This window comes from Phyllobates terribilis, unplaced genomic scaffold, assembly GCF_046119375.1.
Source record: "Phyllobates terribilis strain yellow unplaced genomic scaffold, ASM4611937v1 Scaffold_11__3_contigs__length_659146591, whole genome shotgun sequence".
In the NCBI taxonomy this organism is placed as follows: Eukaryota; Metazoa; Chordata; class Amphibia; order Anura; family Dendrobatidae; genus Phyllobates; species Phyllobates terribilis.
The window spans coordinates 360,294,496-360,308,123 of NW_027362771.1; the positions used below are offsets into that span (position 1 = coordinate 360,294,496).

The 13,628-nt window shown below is 38.8% G+C and overlaps 1 protein-coding gene across 4 annotated transcripts in view; it reads right to left on the reverse strand.

Moving 5' to 3' along the window:
• The window catches only part of OTUD7A (OTU deubiquitinase 7A), a 316,185-nt gene that overhangs the window by 292,758 nt on the left and 9,799 nt on the right, over positions 1-13,628 (reverse strand). The gene's annotated exons all lie outside the window — the stretch shown is intronic.

The following is a 13,628-nucleotide window of genomic DNA, read 5'->3' on the forward strand; positions in this document are numbered from 1 at the left end:
GGAAAAATCCGCAGCATGTTCATTAACGTGGCGCAATTGCCGCCGTTGACTTGCATTGAATCGCATAATATCCAAATGAGTACATGTACATATGCGGATATTAAGCAATTCAATGCGCAGATGGTACCCGGGTCTGGAGAAGAGGAGACTCTCCTCCAGACCCGGGTACCACAGTACCTGTAGTTTAAAAAAACAACATTATACTCACCTTCGGATGGCCCCCGGTCTCCTGTACGGTGCGTCCGAAGTCTTTGGCGGCGTAAAAGGACCTTCCATGACGTCATTTAGTCAAGTGACAGGTCACGCAACCGCTGACGTTGGCAGTTTTTTCCTGCCAGGGAGATGCAGAAAAAATCCGGAGCATTTCTGCTTCGTGGGCACTTAGCCTGAGCCTGCAGTACAGCTTGAATATCTTTTGAACTTTATTGGGGCTGCTTATCCCCCATCCGAACTATCCTGCATTGCAACTTTTCATCAATTTATCTCTGCCGTCCACGTCTAGAGAGATTAGATACAGTGCCCTGGGTTGTAAACTTTTTTATGTTGTGCATCGTGGACAAAGGAACATGAAAATCTCTGGGGATGGACTTGTAACCTTGAGATGGTTGATATTTTGCAAGTTCTCTTCTCCTCTTTCTGTTCTCCATGCTTAGTGTGGCACACACAGACACATAATGCAAAGATTGAGTCAACTTCTACCCTTTTTACCTGGTTTCAGGTGCGATTTTCATATTGCCAACACCTGTTACTTGCCACAGATGAGTTTGAAAGAGCATCACGCTTGTAACAAAGATGCTAACCACACTTTTGGAAAGGTGCCAACAATTTCGTCTGGACCATTTTTAGGGTTTTGTATGAAATGTTGTCCAATTTGTCTTTTTTTCTGTTTTTTTGTGTTGTTTCAATACACATAAAGGAAATAAACACGTGTATAACAAAACTTGCGTAATTGCAAGAACTTTATGGGAGAAAAACATTTTCTGGAACAATTTCAAGGATGCCAACACTTTTGACTATGACGGTATATGTGCCCCATCCTGGTATAATGTCTCCCATCCTGTTATAATGTGCCTCATCCAGGTTTATATAGCTTGTTCACTATCATTGTTAGGAAAGGCCAGGTGATGCAAATTCCCCAGTTTTATAAAAACCCAGCCTCCTCTAACCTTGTGCCAAAAACAGCAGCCATGGGTTCTTCTAAGCAGCTGACTAGCACTCTGAAAATGAAAATGGTGGAGGTCCAACAAGCAGAAGAAGGTTATAAGAAGATAGAAAAGCGCTTTCAAGTTGCCCTTTCCTGAGGTTCGAAATATAATTAAAAAATGGCAGTTAACAGGAACTGTGGAAGTCAAGATAAGGTCTGGAAGACCAAGCTAAATTTCAGTGAGATCTGCTCGTATGATTGCTAGAGAGGCAAATCAGAACCCTTGCTTGACTGCAAAAGACCTTCAGAAAGATTTAGCAGACTCTGCACCTGTGGTACATTGTTCTACTATTCAGAGACACCTGCACAAATATGGCCTTCATGGAAGAGTCATCAGAAGAAAACCTCTCCTACGTCCTCACCATAAAATTCAGCGTCAGAAGTATGCAAAAGAACATCTAAACAAGGCTGAATCATTTTGGAAACAAGTCCTGTGGACCGATGAGGTTAAAATACCTTTTTATCATTGTGGCCAAAGAGTTGTAAGTGTGGAGAAAAAAGGGCACATCATTTCACGAAAAGAACATCTCGCCAACCATTAAGCATGAGGGTAGATCATTCATACTTTGGGGTTGTGTTGCAGCCAATGGCACGGGGAACATTTCATGGGTAGAGGGAAGAATGGATTTAATGAAATTTCAACAAATTCTTGATGCAAACATAACACCATCTGTAAAAAAGCTGAAGTTGAGAAGAGGATGGCTTCTACAAATGGATAATGATTCTAAACACACATGAAAATCCACAATAGACTACCTCAAAAGGCACAAGCTGAAGGTGTTACAATGGCCCTCACAGTCCCCTGATCTGAACATCATTAAAAATCTGTGGTTAGACCTCAAAATAGCAGTGCATGCAAGACGACCCAGGAATCTCACAGAACTGGAAGAATTTTCCAAGGAAGAATGGATGAAAATCCCTCAAACAAGGATTGAAAGATTCTTGTCTGGCTACTAAAAGCATTTACAAACTGTAATACTTTCAAAAGGGGGTGCTACTAGGTACTAGCCATGCAGGGAGCCCAAACTTTTGCATTGGCCCATTTTCATTTTTGTAATTTTTAAAATGTAAAAGATGAAAAAAATATATATTTTTTTTTGTCTAAAGTACAAAGGAAATGTGTCATCTTTTGCCCTTTTAGAGATCATTTCATCTTCAACTTGCTTAACTGTTCACAATAACGGTAATTTTGTTATAATATATTATATATATTACACACACTTTTGCATTATTGCATTTGGCAGCTTGCTTTTTTTTTTTTTTTTTTTCAGCTCTCCCCTTCAATGCCTCCTCTGCATTACATTATTATTCTGTTTAGCCTCATACATTGAAGCTTACGTTGTTCACATATAATTAAGTCATAGAACACATCCCAGCACTTCACACTAAAACTAACTCAATTTTCTACCTATTTTCCCTTGATAAATACATTCTTTCATCTCAGATTAAGCTACATGAAATCCTTTGGGAGGATCATTGTTAAAGCGTAGTGTAAGCTTAGGTGAACGCAACGTACAAGAATATGCACATAGCCATTCAGTAATATTACAGTTATACAAATTGCTCCTCAAAGAAATAAGTGAAATCCTTTAACTTCTTGGCATCACAAGTTATTTTCAGAACTTTTTTTTTTTTTGGTGACGGTTATATGAAGGCTTGTATTTTTTGGGAGGTGTGGGGTGAGTGGGAAGTGTTGTATTTGTCAACTGAATCATTTTGGTGTACATATAATTAATAAACTGTTATTAAATTCTTTATTGGAAGGAATGTGAACAATTCTGCCAGTAAACTTTACGGTATTCCCCATGCTGAAAAAATAAAGCATTACATTTAATCTTTAAGTCGGTAAAAATATGCCAATAGCAAATTTATATAGTTTTATTTATATTTTACGATTTTGTAGAATAAGCACACATTTTTTTAAAAAAAAAATATTTTTTTTTGTGTTTCCGTATTCTAAAGTTCTGAGAATTTCACAATTTTCTATCAGCGGAGTAACATGAAAAATTAGTAGTAGTTTTCATTGGCAATATTTTGTGGTACTAGCAACTTTTTGACCACTTTATATTAGACTCTTTGGGAGAAAAAATAATCATCAATTCAAAATAGATTTTTTTTAAAGATCATTCTCAGTCAGGAATAATTGACAGTTAAATTATTTACAAGTCAATACAATCATTACAATACCAAATTTATGAAAAGGTTTCATTTATGTTGTTACATTTTCATTAAAAAAAAATAGCGCTGGATGGAGTGATGGAGTAATGAGAAAGCTTGTTATTTTTTACAGAACAAGCTGATTTATTGGCTCAGTTCTAAGGCACATATTACTTTTTGATCACTTTTTAATTCATTTTTTGGTATTAGGCATGAACAAAAAAAAAATGAAATTATTTTTTCATTTTAAGTATAGGGAGTTCACTGCGTAGTTAACTTTATTCTGGTCAATACAAGTAGGTTGATAGCCAATTTATTGTTTAAACATTTTTTTGGGGGGAGTTTTATATGAAAAGAACAAAGATTCAGTACATAGATGATATCTTCATAAATGTGTTGATAAGATTTCTATATAACAATTTAGTATCATTATTAATGTTTCAGAATAACAGATAACTTAAAACATTTCAGGTTTTCCGAACTGTCTTCAAGTGGGAATTGTGACATAAGATTCTATGACTCCTAGAAGTCCAATATGTTATGGTTTTTCACAGCAAGGTCTATTAGTCCAAGGATCCTATATTCTCAAAAAGGTTTTATAGAAGTTATCATATACAATTATTTTCCCATATTATTTTCTTTGGACAATGACACAAATTTTGGCATTTTTTAGATGTTTACCAAAACCTATTTAAGATACAGTTACCGTATATAATCAATATGGGCTTAAAGTGCAGACTCTCATCTTTCGGGTTCGCTCACACTGACATATATTCTCTCAAGCGAGAGATTCAGGCCAATTATGCTAATGACACTCGGCTCAAACTCCATTAGAGTTTGAGCCGAGTGTCATCTGAGTGTGATCAGATTCTCAAGCATGAGAGAATCGCAGCACAGATGCAGAGAAGACAGATAACTTAATATCGCCATCTTCTCCATTGTCTCTATAAGCGTACATCTGACTGCACTCGGATGACATCCGAGTGCAGTCAGATGTTTCACACGCACCCACAGACTTGTATGGGTGCGGTGATCTGAATATCGGAGCCACTTGCAGCATGCTGTGAATGTATATGGCATGAGAAAATAATCGCACATCTCCAACGCCCCATAGTATAACATTGGGCCGAGTGCTATCCAATAAAATATCGGATAGCATTTGGCTGTGTTATACGCCAGTGTGAGCATACCCTTAATTTGAAGGTATTCACATCCTAAATTGAGTAAGGGTTTAGGAATTACAGCTCTTTAACATGTAGCTGCCTCTTTCCAAAGGGAGCAAAAGTAATTGGATAATTATCTCAAAAGCTCTTTAATGGGCTGCATGGGTCATCATCAATTAAGCAGGTTAAAAGGTCTGGAGCTGATTCCAGGTGTGGCATTTGGAAGCTGTTGCAGTATACCCACAACATGCAGTCAAAGGAACTCTCAATGGAAGACACAAACCATCAATGGCACTCGGTCACTAGTGGTTATTGATGAGGAGACTGAAGACAGAAGCAGCTGGATGAATTCTGAAATGTACAGGGCGATACTTTCTGCTCAGATTCAACCAAATGCAACAAGTATAACTGGACAGTGCTTCACTGTACAGATGGGCAATAACTCAAAACATACTGAGAAAGCAACCCAGGAGTTTATTTTTTTTTAAAGGCAAAGTGGAATATTCTGCAATTGTCAAGTTAATCACCTGATCTCAACCCCATCGAGCAGCATTTCACATGCTTAAAGCGCACCTGTCAGCAGGATTGTACTTCGTAAACTACATACACAGGCAGCTGGGCGCACTTACACTGAGTAAAATGATACCTTTGATGATGAAATCCAGTGATTCTTTTATAATCTTTATTTTCAGCTCTGCCATAGTGATATGCATGCGCTCTGGTGCTCTCATTATGTATTCATGTATTCCTATCTGTGCCTTATGACAGGTCACTGTGCTTTCAGTGAACTGCCTACTGTTTTAAATACCGACTGTCTAATTTCTGTTCAAAAGTGAAAATTTACATCCCCCAATATGGCCGTCGCGGCCCACGCATGCGCAGTAGCATCTCTCGTTTGCTGATAAATGCTACTGCGCATGCACAGGCGCCATTTTGCTTTAGGAAAAATAATTTGAGTGCAGCAATATGACGCCGCGCATGTGCAGTAGCATCTCTCGGCGATCGAGAAATGCTACTACGCAATCGCGGGCGGCGGGGTCCATATTGCTGCAAATTTATTTTTCCTGAAGCAAAATGGCGCTAGCGTGTGCGCAGTAGCATCTCTCGGCAACCAAAAGAAGCTATTGCGCATGCGCGGGCTGGGGCAGCCATATTGGGAGGATGTAAATTTTCACTTTTGAACAGAAATTACACAGTCAGTATTTAAAACAGTAGGCAGTTCACTGAAAGTACAGTAACCTGTCAGAGGTCAGAGATAGGCATACATAATGAGAGCACATGCATATCATTATGGCAGAACTGAAAATAAAGATTATAAAAGAATCACTGGATGGATTTCATCATCAAAGGTATTATTTTACTCAGTGTAACGGCGCCCACCTGACAGTGTATGTGGTTTACTAAGCACAATCCTGTTGACAGGTGCGCTTTAAGTAAAAAAGTCCCACAAACAAGCAACAACTGAAGTCAGCTGCAGTAAAGGCCTGGCAAAGCATCACTAAGGAGGAAACGACCATGGCTTCCACAGTTCAGGCAGTCATTGCCTGCAATGGATTCTCTACAAGATATTAAAAATGAACATTTTTTCTCTATGATATATGAGGGATTGGACAGACAGGAGGGAACGGAGAAACAGGCATTTCAGCGAGCATGGGAGAGGGATTTGGGGGTTAGTTTGTCCCCTCTTGAGTGGGCAAAAGTGTTTCTCTTCACACATAAGCTTACTAATGCTGGGACTGCACAAGAAAAGAGCTATAATATACTTACATGATGGTATCACTACCCATCTAAACTACATGCAATGTTCCCTACAGTTTCGGAAACATGTTGGAGATGTGAAAGTGAAGTGGGTTCTAGGATTCATATATGGTGGGAGTGTTCTAAAATTAAACCATTTTGGGAGAAGGTATCTGACAATTACCAATGTATCACAGGAAACAGCATTGGGGTCTCCTCAAATAGCCCTACTGTCAATCCTCCCTTCTTCAATAGGTGTACAAAAGAAAGATCCACTTCAATTTTGCTTAACAGCAGCACGAACGGTAATTCCACAGTTTTGGAAACTTAAAAAAAAACAACTAACATATTAGATTGGTACAAGGAAATGGTGAATCTATGTAGAATGGAAGAGTTGTCTGCAGAATGTAATGGAACCAATGATAAATTTAGAAGGGTTTGGAGCGGATGGAGTCTGTTTCAGGACTCACCCGATTGTCATAACTTATTCTAATAGTTTCAACAGATGCTTGCGACTGGGTTCATAATTAGTCACACATAAGGACCCCCCCTTCCCCCTCTCCCTTGACTCATTGTCTTTTCTTTTTTCTTCTTATATGGGCTTTTCAGATACAATATAGAAATTGCTTCAACATATAATCCTCTTATAGGCGGTTATCTTATAAACATTATATTGTTCAATACACTACCATTTGAATTGCTATTTGAAAAAAAAGTGACCCCATTTGAACTTGACATTTTTTTATGTCTATTTTGTTATATTTTCTTCAAAGTCGAATACAATATATTTTTCTTGATCTGCAAAATGTAAAATGATTAATAATTAATGCTTAATTGATGCTTAATAAAACAGATTGAATATAAAAATTAACATTTTATTTATGATAATTTGACCAATAACTTGTGAGCCTGAGATAAGGCTTTGTAGAAAAATACTTGCAATTCCGAAACGTTTCACAGGATATTTCTGTTCAACCCCTTTAATTAAACCTGAAAGTCTCCACGTCAATTGCATCTCAGTTTTTTCATTTTAAATTAAAAAAAATAGTGACATGCAGAGCTGAAATCAAAGATTTAGTCAGTCCAAATTTTTCTGGATCTAACTGTATGTACAGTATTAGAGACACCAAACTCCATCAATGATGGGATCAATGAAGGACTCTTCCAAAACTTCGGCACAGTTAATTTTTCTATAGTTAAAATTTTACAAACTAATATTCTAAATTGTGGAGGGATAACCTGAATAGTAATAAATAGTAATACTAATTGCGATGTTAATTTAATTTTCTCTATTATTTTGAAGATCAAATTATTGCTTCATTTCTAGAATATGTATAATTTTGGGAAACTCCACAAGATATGAACAAGAGAACCTCTCCCTTTACCATCTCTCCAGTATTCATGTGAACAACCTGGTTGAAGTTTATTCGGGGTTAGATACCATCAAAAAATGGTTTTCATTGCTGTTTCTAAGTGGAAGCTACACCTCAATGCCTTGTATAATAAAGTAATAGCCTGTCATTGATCACAGCTTAATTCTAGACCTAATTCTCATTCCCATAGTCTATGGGGATATGGTTTCTGAAGGAACATCCATCTCCTCTTATGTTTAATGTATCTTATAGTTTCTTAGCATTCTCCATAAATTGTGATATTGGTTTGAATTCTAATCCTCAAAATCAGATTAGAAGATTACATGCTCTGAGTCTCATGGATCTCAATCTCGGATCGATGATTTGCACGGATGTGTGAATAGATTCATGAAACTATGGGCCCATGTACTGTCTGATAAAAAAAATCAGACAGCACATGAACAATTCACATGGATGTGTGAATGTAGCTGGAAGCGATTCTTGATTTTTTTAATGGACCATATAAAAAGTTTTTGACAATTCTGTTGGTCTTTGTGAAGAAAATCTTAGGAACCTTTCCAGATTTCTGAATAAATATAGTAATTTAGGTAAATGTAACATTTTAATAGCGGCTATTCTTCCTAATCAAAAGACTTTGAATTTAGTGAGTTGCTGTGTGTTCATTTTAGTTTTGAACAAGATGTGTTCATAATTATATTTATACAATATGTAAGAAGGGCAAGCGGTAAGGTACTGGATGGCAGGTATTTGTTACTGAAATGGTTTTTATGGTGACTGGATTTTGGGTCCGGGATTTAGGAACAGGATTTCCTGTCCTAACAAAATGTCCCTGGTGTAGCTCAGATAGTAGTGGGCTGAAGCTGGAGAAAGACAGAGCTGATGGATAGTCTGTACTGTAGCCTGAGAGGTTCCGATAATACCAAGTCGGTGAGACCCTTTGATTTACTTTGCCTTACCAGAGAAAGGACTGTTTTATTATTGGTTTGTGCTGAAGAAAGGACAGTTTGGTTATTAATTTGTGCTGAAGAAAGGCAGTTTCATTTTGGAGCGATAACGTTTATTGTCCTTCATAAACTTTATGTTGTAATTAGTGAGGAGTAGTGTTGAGCGAGTATGTTCTATTAACCCTTTCGCCGAGTATGCTCGGGCTGAGCTCCGAGTATTTATAGCTGCTCGGTGATATGGTTGAATAGCTCCCGTGTGCATGGTTTGCAACTGTTTGACAGCTTTATTACATGTGAGGAATGTCTCCTCACATGTAATAAAACTGTCAAACAGTCACAAATCATGCACACGGGAGCGATTCAACCATATCACCGAGCAGCTATAAATACTCAGAGCTCGGCCCGAGCATACTGGGACAGAACATACTCGCTCAACACTAGTGATGAGCGAGTATACTCGGTTAACCCTTTCGCCGAGTATACTCGGCCGAGCACCGAGTATTTATAGAATGCTCGGGCTTTAAGTTTTCGTCGCTCCGTGAACATGATTTGCGACTGTTTGACAGCTTTAATACATGTGATAAATGCTGGAAAAACAGGCATTCCTCACATGTATTAAATCTGTCAAACAGTCGCAAATCATGTTCACGGAGCAACGAAAACTTAAAGCTCGAGCATTCTATAAATACTCGCTGCTCAGCCGAGTATGCTCGGTGAAAGGGTTAACCGAACATACTCGCTCATCACTAGTTGTAATATAAAAACCCTGTGCCTCTGCGTATCTAAACGGCTACCAAAGAGCTGAAACCCACACAAATGTTTTTCGCGGTGAAGGTACTTTGATCACCAGATAACTGATGCCAGTTTCTAGTCATTGTAGGGAATATTTCATTTTTAAAGGTTATAGATAAATTCTGAAGAAACATTGAGTAAGAGGGCATAAGATATTTTATTTTTTATGAGTTAGTGTTGGTGTTCCAGACTTCTGCTGCCTTAAACTTGTGATCGAAGTTACTTCCGGTCAGACATACGATCTTCCACTTCCACCCTTTCCCTATAACCAATCACTCTTAGATCTCTGCACTGCCGTACCTTGTTCTTAGAAATGCCTCTTTGAATCTGTGTCTGCAGCGTTTCTATTGTGCTTAGGGCCGAGTACTGTCAGTAGTGATTAGTGAGGGTGTATATACAGTATGTATACATGTATTATATATGGAATATTCACATGTGGCAGCTTAAGTGCAGAAATCACTGCAACCGTGTCTTGCATCTCAACGTGGCCTGAAAGAAAAACATGAACTAGCTACAGGAACAAAGTCACATGCAAGAAACCCATTTTCCATCAAATAAATGTCTGCAACAGCTCAGGTACATATGAATATACAAGTAACAGACGAATAAGGATGGTTTCACAAATTGGTATATCACGGTTTGAGTTTGCACCATAATGTATGGATTGGCATAGAGATTCATCAGGCTGTTGTTCGGGTCAGGAAATTTGCATACTCAGAACGATACACGCGGGGCACTCAGAACAATACACGTGGGGCGCTCATATCATTGGTGCAACTGCACAGAGGCCCAAGGGGTAAGGAGGCCCATTTCTACCTCCAAAGCAGGTGCAATGTTGCATTTTAGGAGCTCTTGGACTGCAAAGGGCCCATATATTGTTCTTACACAGGAGCCCATTTCTGTCTGTGTCCGCCAGTGCGTACACGGGTATGTGAAACCAGTCTATGCTCTTGGAGAATCTCAGTTTAGCAAACCAATGTGCTTCAATGCCAAAAACCATGAATGGCTAAATATAAGTCTACAGCCTGTGACTCTTATATTGTGATACCACAAGTCCTACCGTGACAATAAAAAGATTTTAGGCTTCATAGTCTATCAACACTTAGGCTTCATCCAGACTAATTATGGCTCAAGGGAACTGAACACCGATCACCATGGAACCCTATGGTCTAGATTTGCTACACTTGAACAGTTGAGAGTCCATGATTTGCAAAATTAAATTATAGATGCTGAACGGTGACTGCAGAACAGCTGTCTGAATGCGGCCTTAATTGTGTAAATCATCAGCCAAGACAGAGAAGTGGGAAACACTTGCATTGCAGATAGGCTGTAAGTATGACCTACCAGCTCAAATATGGACAACTGACTAGCGGACACCCCCGCCTTAGGCCTCATTCAGACTCCAATATTAGAAGAAATCGGCTCATTGGATTAGAATACCTCAAATTCCATGAAATTCCCTTTTCATCATAATTTGACGCAAAAAAAAAAAAAAAAAGAAAGATCAGCAATGAAATACACAATCTAAGGACTGCAAAGAACATTACTTTCTACAGCGTATGATGTCTACCCTTATTTAAAAAGGACCTGTCACCAGATCTTAAGTGGCTCTTATTTTATTCCCGCTGCTCCCCTGAGTAAGCAGGATTTTTTTTTTGTACCCGTCATACGGTTCCAGAGATATAGACCTTTTTAGTCAGTGATAATTTTATGGTCTGTACATAGGGGCATGGCTCATAGGGTAATTATGCAAAGCAGTATATAAATAAGCCCCAGAGAATCCTTGGTACAGACCGTAAAAAGCAGCATTAAATAAAAGGTACCTATATCTCTGAAACTATACAGCAGATTAAAAAAAATAATGAATCAAACCGTGAATACTTAGTGGAGCAGCGAAAATAAAATAAGAGGAAAAACGGTCCACTCTTGACCTAGCCACAGGTCCTCTTTAAACAGTAGGACAATTTGATGTGGGAAAAATTTTCCTAAGTCATACATTTAGTGCAGATTTCTGATAAAATTACTTTACAGCCCTCATGTAAGCAGCCAGACAAGGGACCAATAAAACGGAGGTCAAATGTTATAAGTGTGATGAATGTTTGCACCATTACTTTACTCCATATCTATATTGTGGCAGTTTTTGTAAGTGTTCTCCAATGTTTTTTGCATTGACTGATGCCCATATCCTCTGATAATTGGCTGCCCCCACCGTACTGGCTTAGGCACTTCACATAAGGTACATACTATTTGCCTTAAAAGGGGTTATCCAAGACTATTTCTTTATTTACTATGGGCCTAAAAATCAACAGGCAGGTAGTTGCTGACTACCTGCCTGTTGTGTCCAGCGCCAATCTTTACCTGAAGAGCAATTCAGCAACTTCCACTGACGTCACGTCGACAGAGCAGTCGCCTCTTTTCCGCTCCGCTCTATTGACGGGGCGTAACTGCTAATTGACAGTCGGCTCCCTGCTACCTAACTGCAGGGAGCCAGTTGTCAATTAGCATGACATTAGCAATCACGCCCCTTTGATAAATCAGTACATTAGATAAAGAGCTGCTCTGAATTGCCAGTGACCACTCTGACCAGGCACTCGGCACAACAGGCAGGTAGTTAGCAAATACCTGTCTTCTTTTTTTTTTTCTACTATGGGATTTAAAAACCAAGTCCTGAATAAACCCTTTAAATAGCAGACCCTTGCTGTAAATACAGCTGTGATTTATGAACTATAGAGAAGCGTTGGGTGACCAGCCAGGCAGGATGCCAAACTATGCGAGCAGTGAAACCCAAGATTTCAGTGTGCACTCACTGAGGTTATGTAGTCATGAGACTGCTGAGAACAGTTTCTAGTTACAAACTTGCAGTATGATCCTTTCTAGTCATAACTGCTGCACCAGCCAATTCCACGATCAGGGTAGCCTACGATCATTGCTATGTGATGTTTAGACTTTGCTTTCCTCTTATTAGTTGATTGCAGGTTTGTTTATCGGCTACTGAAATTTGAGATGTAAGAATGTATATTTGGCATCTCTTAATTCTTGCAATCCATGCGAGATCAAAATGCAGATATACCAAGCAAGCAAACAAGGAACTACTAACTGGCAGATGCCAAAATAAAACCCATCATACTCCTATTTTCTCTGCAAATTCTTAATATCACATTTATCGTAAACTCCATTAAATCCTGAGACAGACGGTCGTGAATCACTGCTTACTCAGCATCTAGTAGCTCCAGTGCCAAAATAGCAGCAGACTGCCGGCCTTTTCATGGTCCAAACCCGGCCATATAATAAATCATGGAAGAACAACTCAAAGAGCAGAAAATCAGAGTCTTGGCTAAAATGTGTCTGCAGGCAGGAGAAGCACAAAAGGTGACACGTTTATAACAATCAAGAGCACTGTTCCCTCTAAGCTCTGGAAATAATAGGGTTAAAGGGAACCTGTCATCATGAAAATGACGTAAAATCTGCAGACACCATGTTATAGAGTAGGGTAGGGGGAGCTGAGCAGATTGATATATAGTTTTGTGAAAAAAGGTTCAGTATAACCTGTGATTTCATCATTTATACCTCTGCTCTTTCTGGGATTTTCAGTCCAGTGGGCGGTCCTAACAGTGACTGACAGCCATGTCTTATGCACAATTATAAAAAGAAAGCTGTCAGTCACTGACAGGACCACCCACTGGACCCAAAATCCCAGAAATTATTAAAACACAGATTATACTGAATCACTTCTCACAAAACTGCTCAGCTCCCCCTGTTCTGTAACATGGATTGCATTTTAATGATTACAGGTTCCCTTTAACAATACTAAAGCCCTGCAGGCAAGTACAACGACTAATCAGCTCGTTAACCTCATACGAATGTTGTTTTATATAGATTCCACTGTATGTAAATACATTCTTCATCTGTAATTAGCCATGTATTACAACTTCCTCGTAAAGATCAACCTTAACAATACTGCAGGCTCCTGAGCTCAGGTTTGTCAACATGCCCTGCTTGTTCAGTGGCTGTTCTCCTCTTGTGGCTGGCTTTTTCGTTAGAGCAGCAGGCACTTCATTAGCACCTCATGATGCAAAATTAACTGTTGAATAATGTTGTAAAGCATTACATTTTAAGAGCTTCGTTAAGCTATTCGGCTCCAGGACTGGCTCTAAAAGTAACCAGAACATTTTTGAATGCAGAGCGGGACTGAGCTGTAGGTTATAAAACAGGATCTGTAGAGAATAGTAAAGTCAGCAGGGCAAATCAACTGATTACA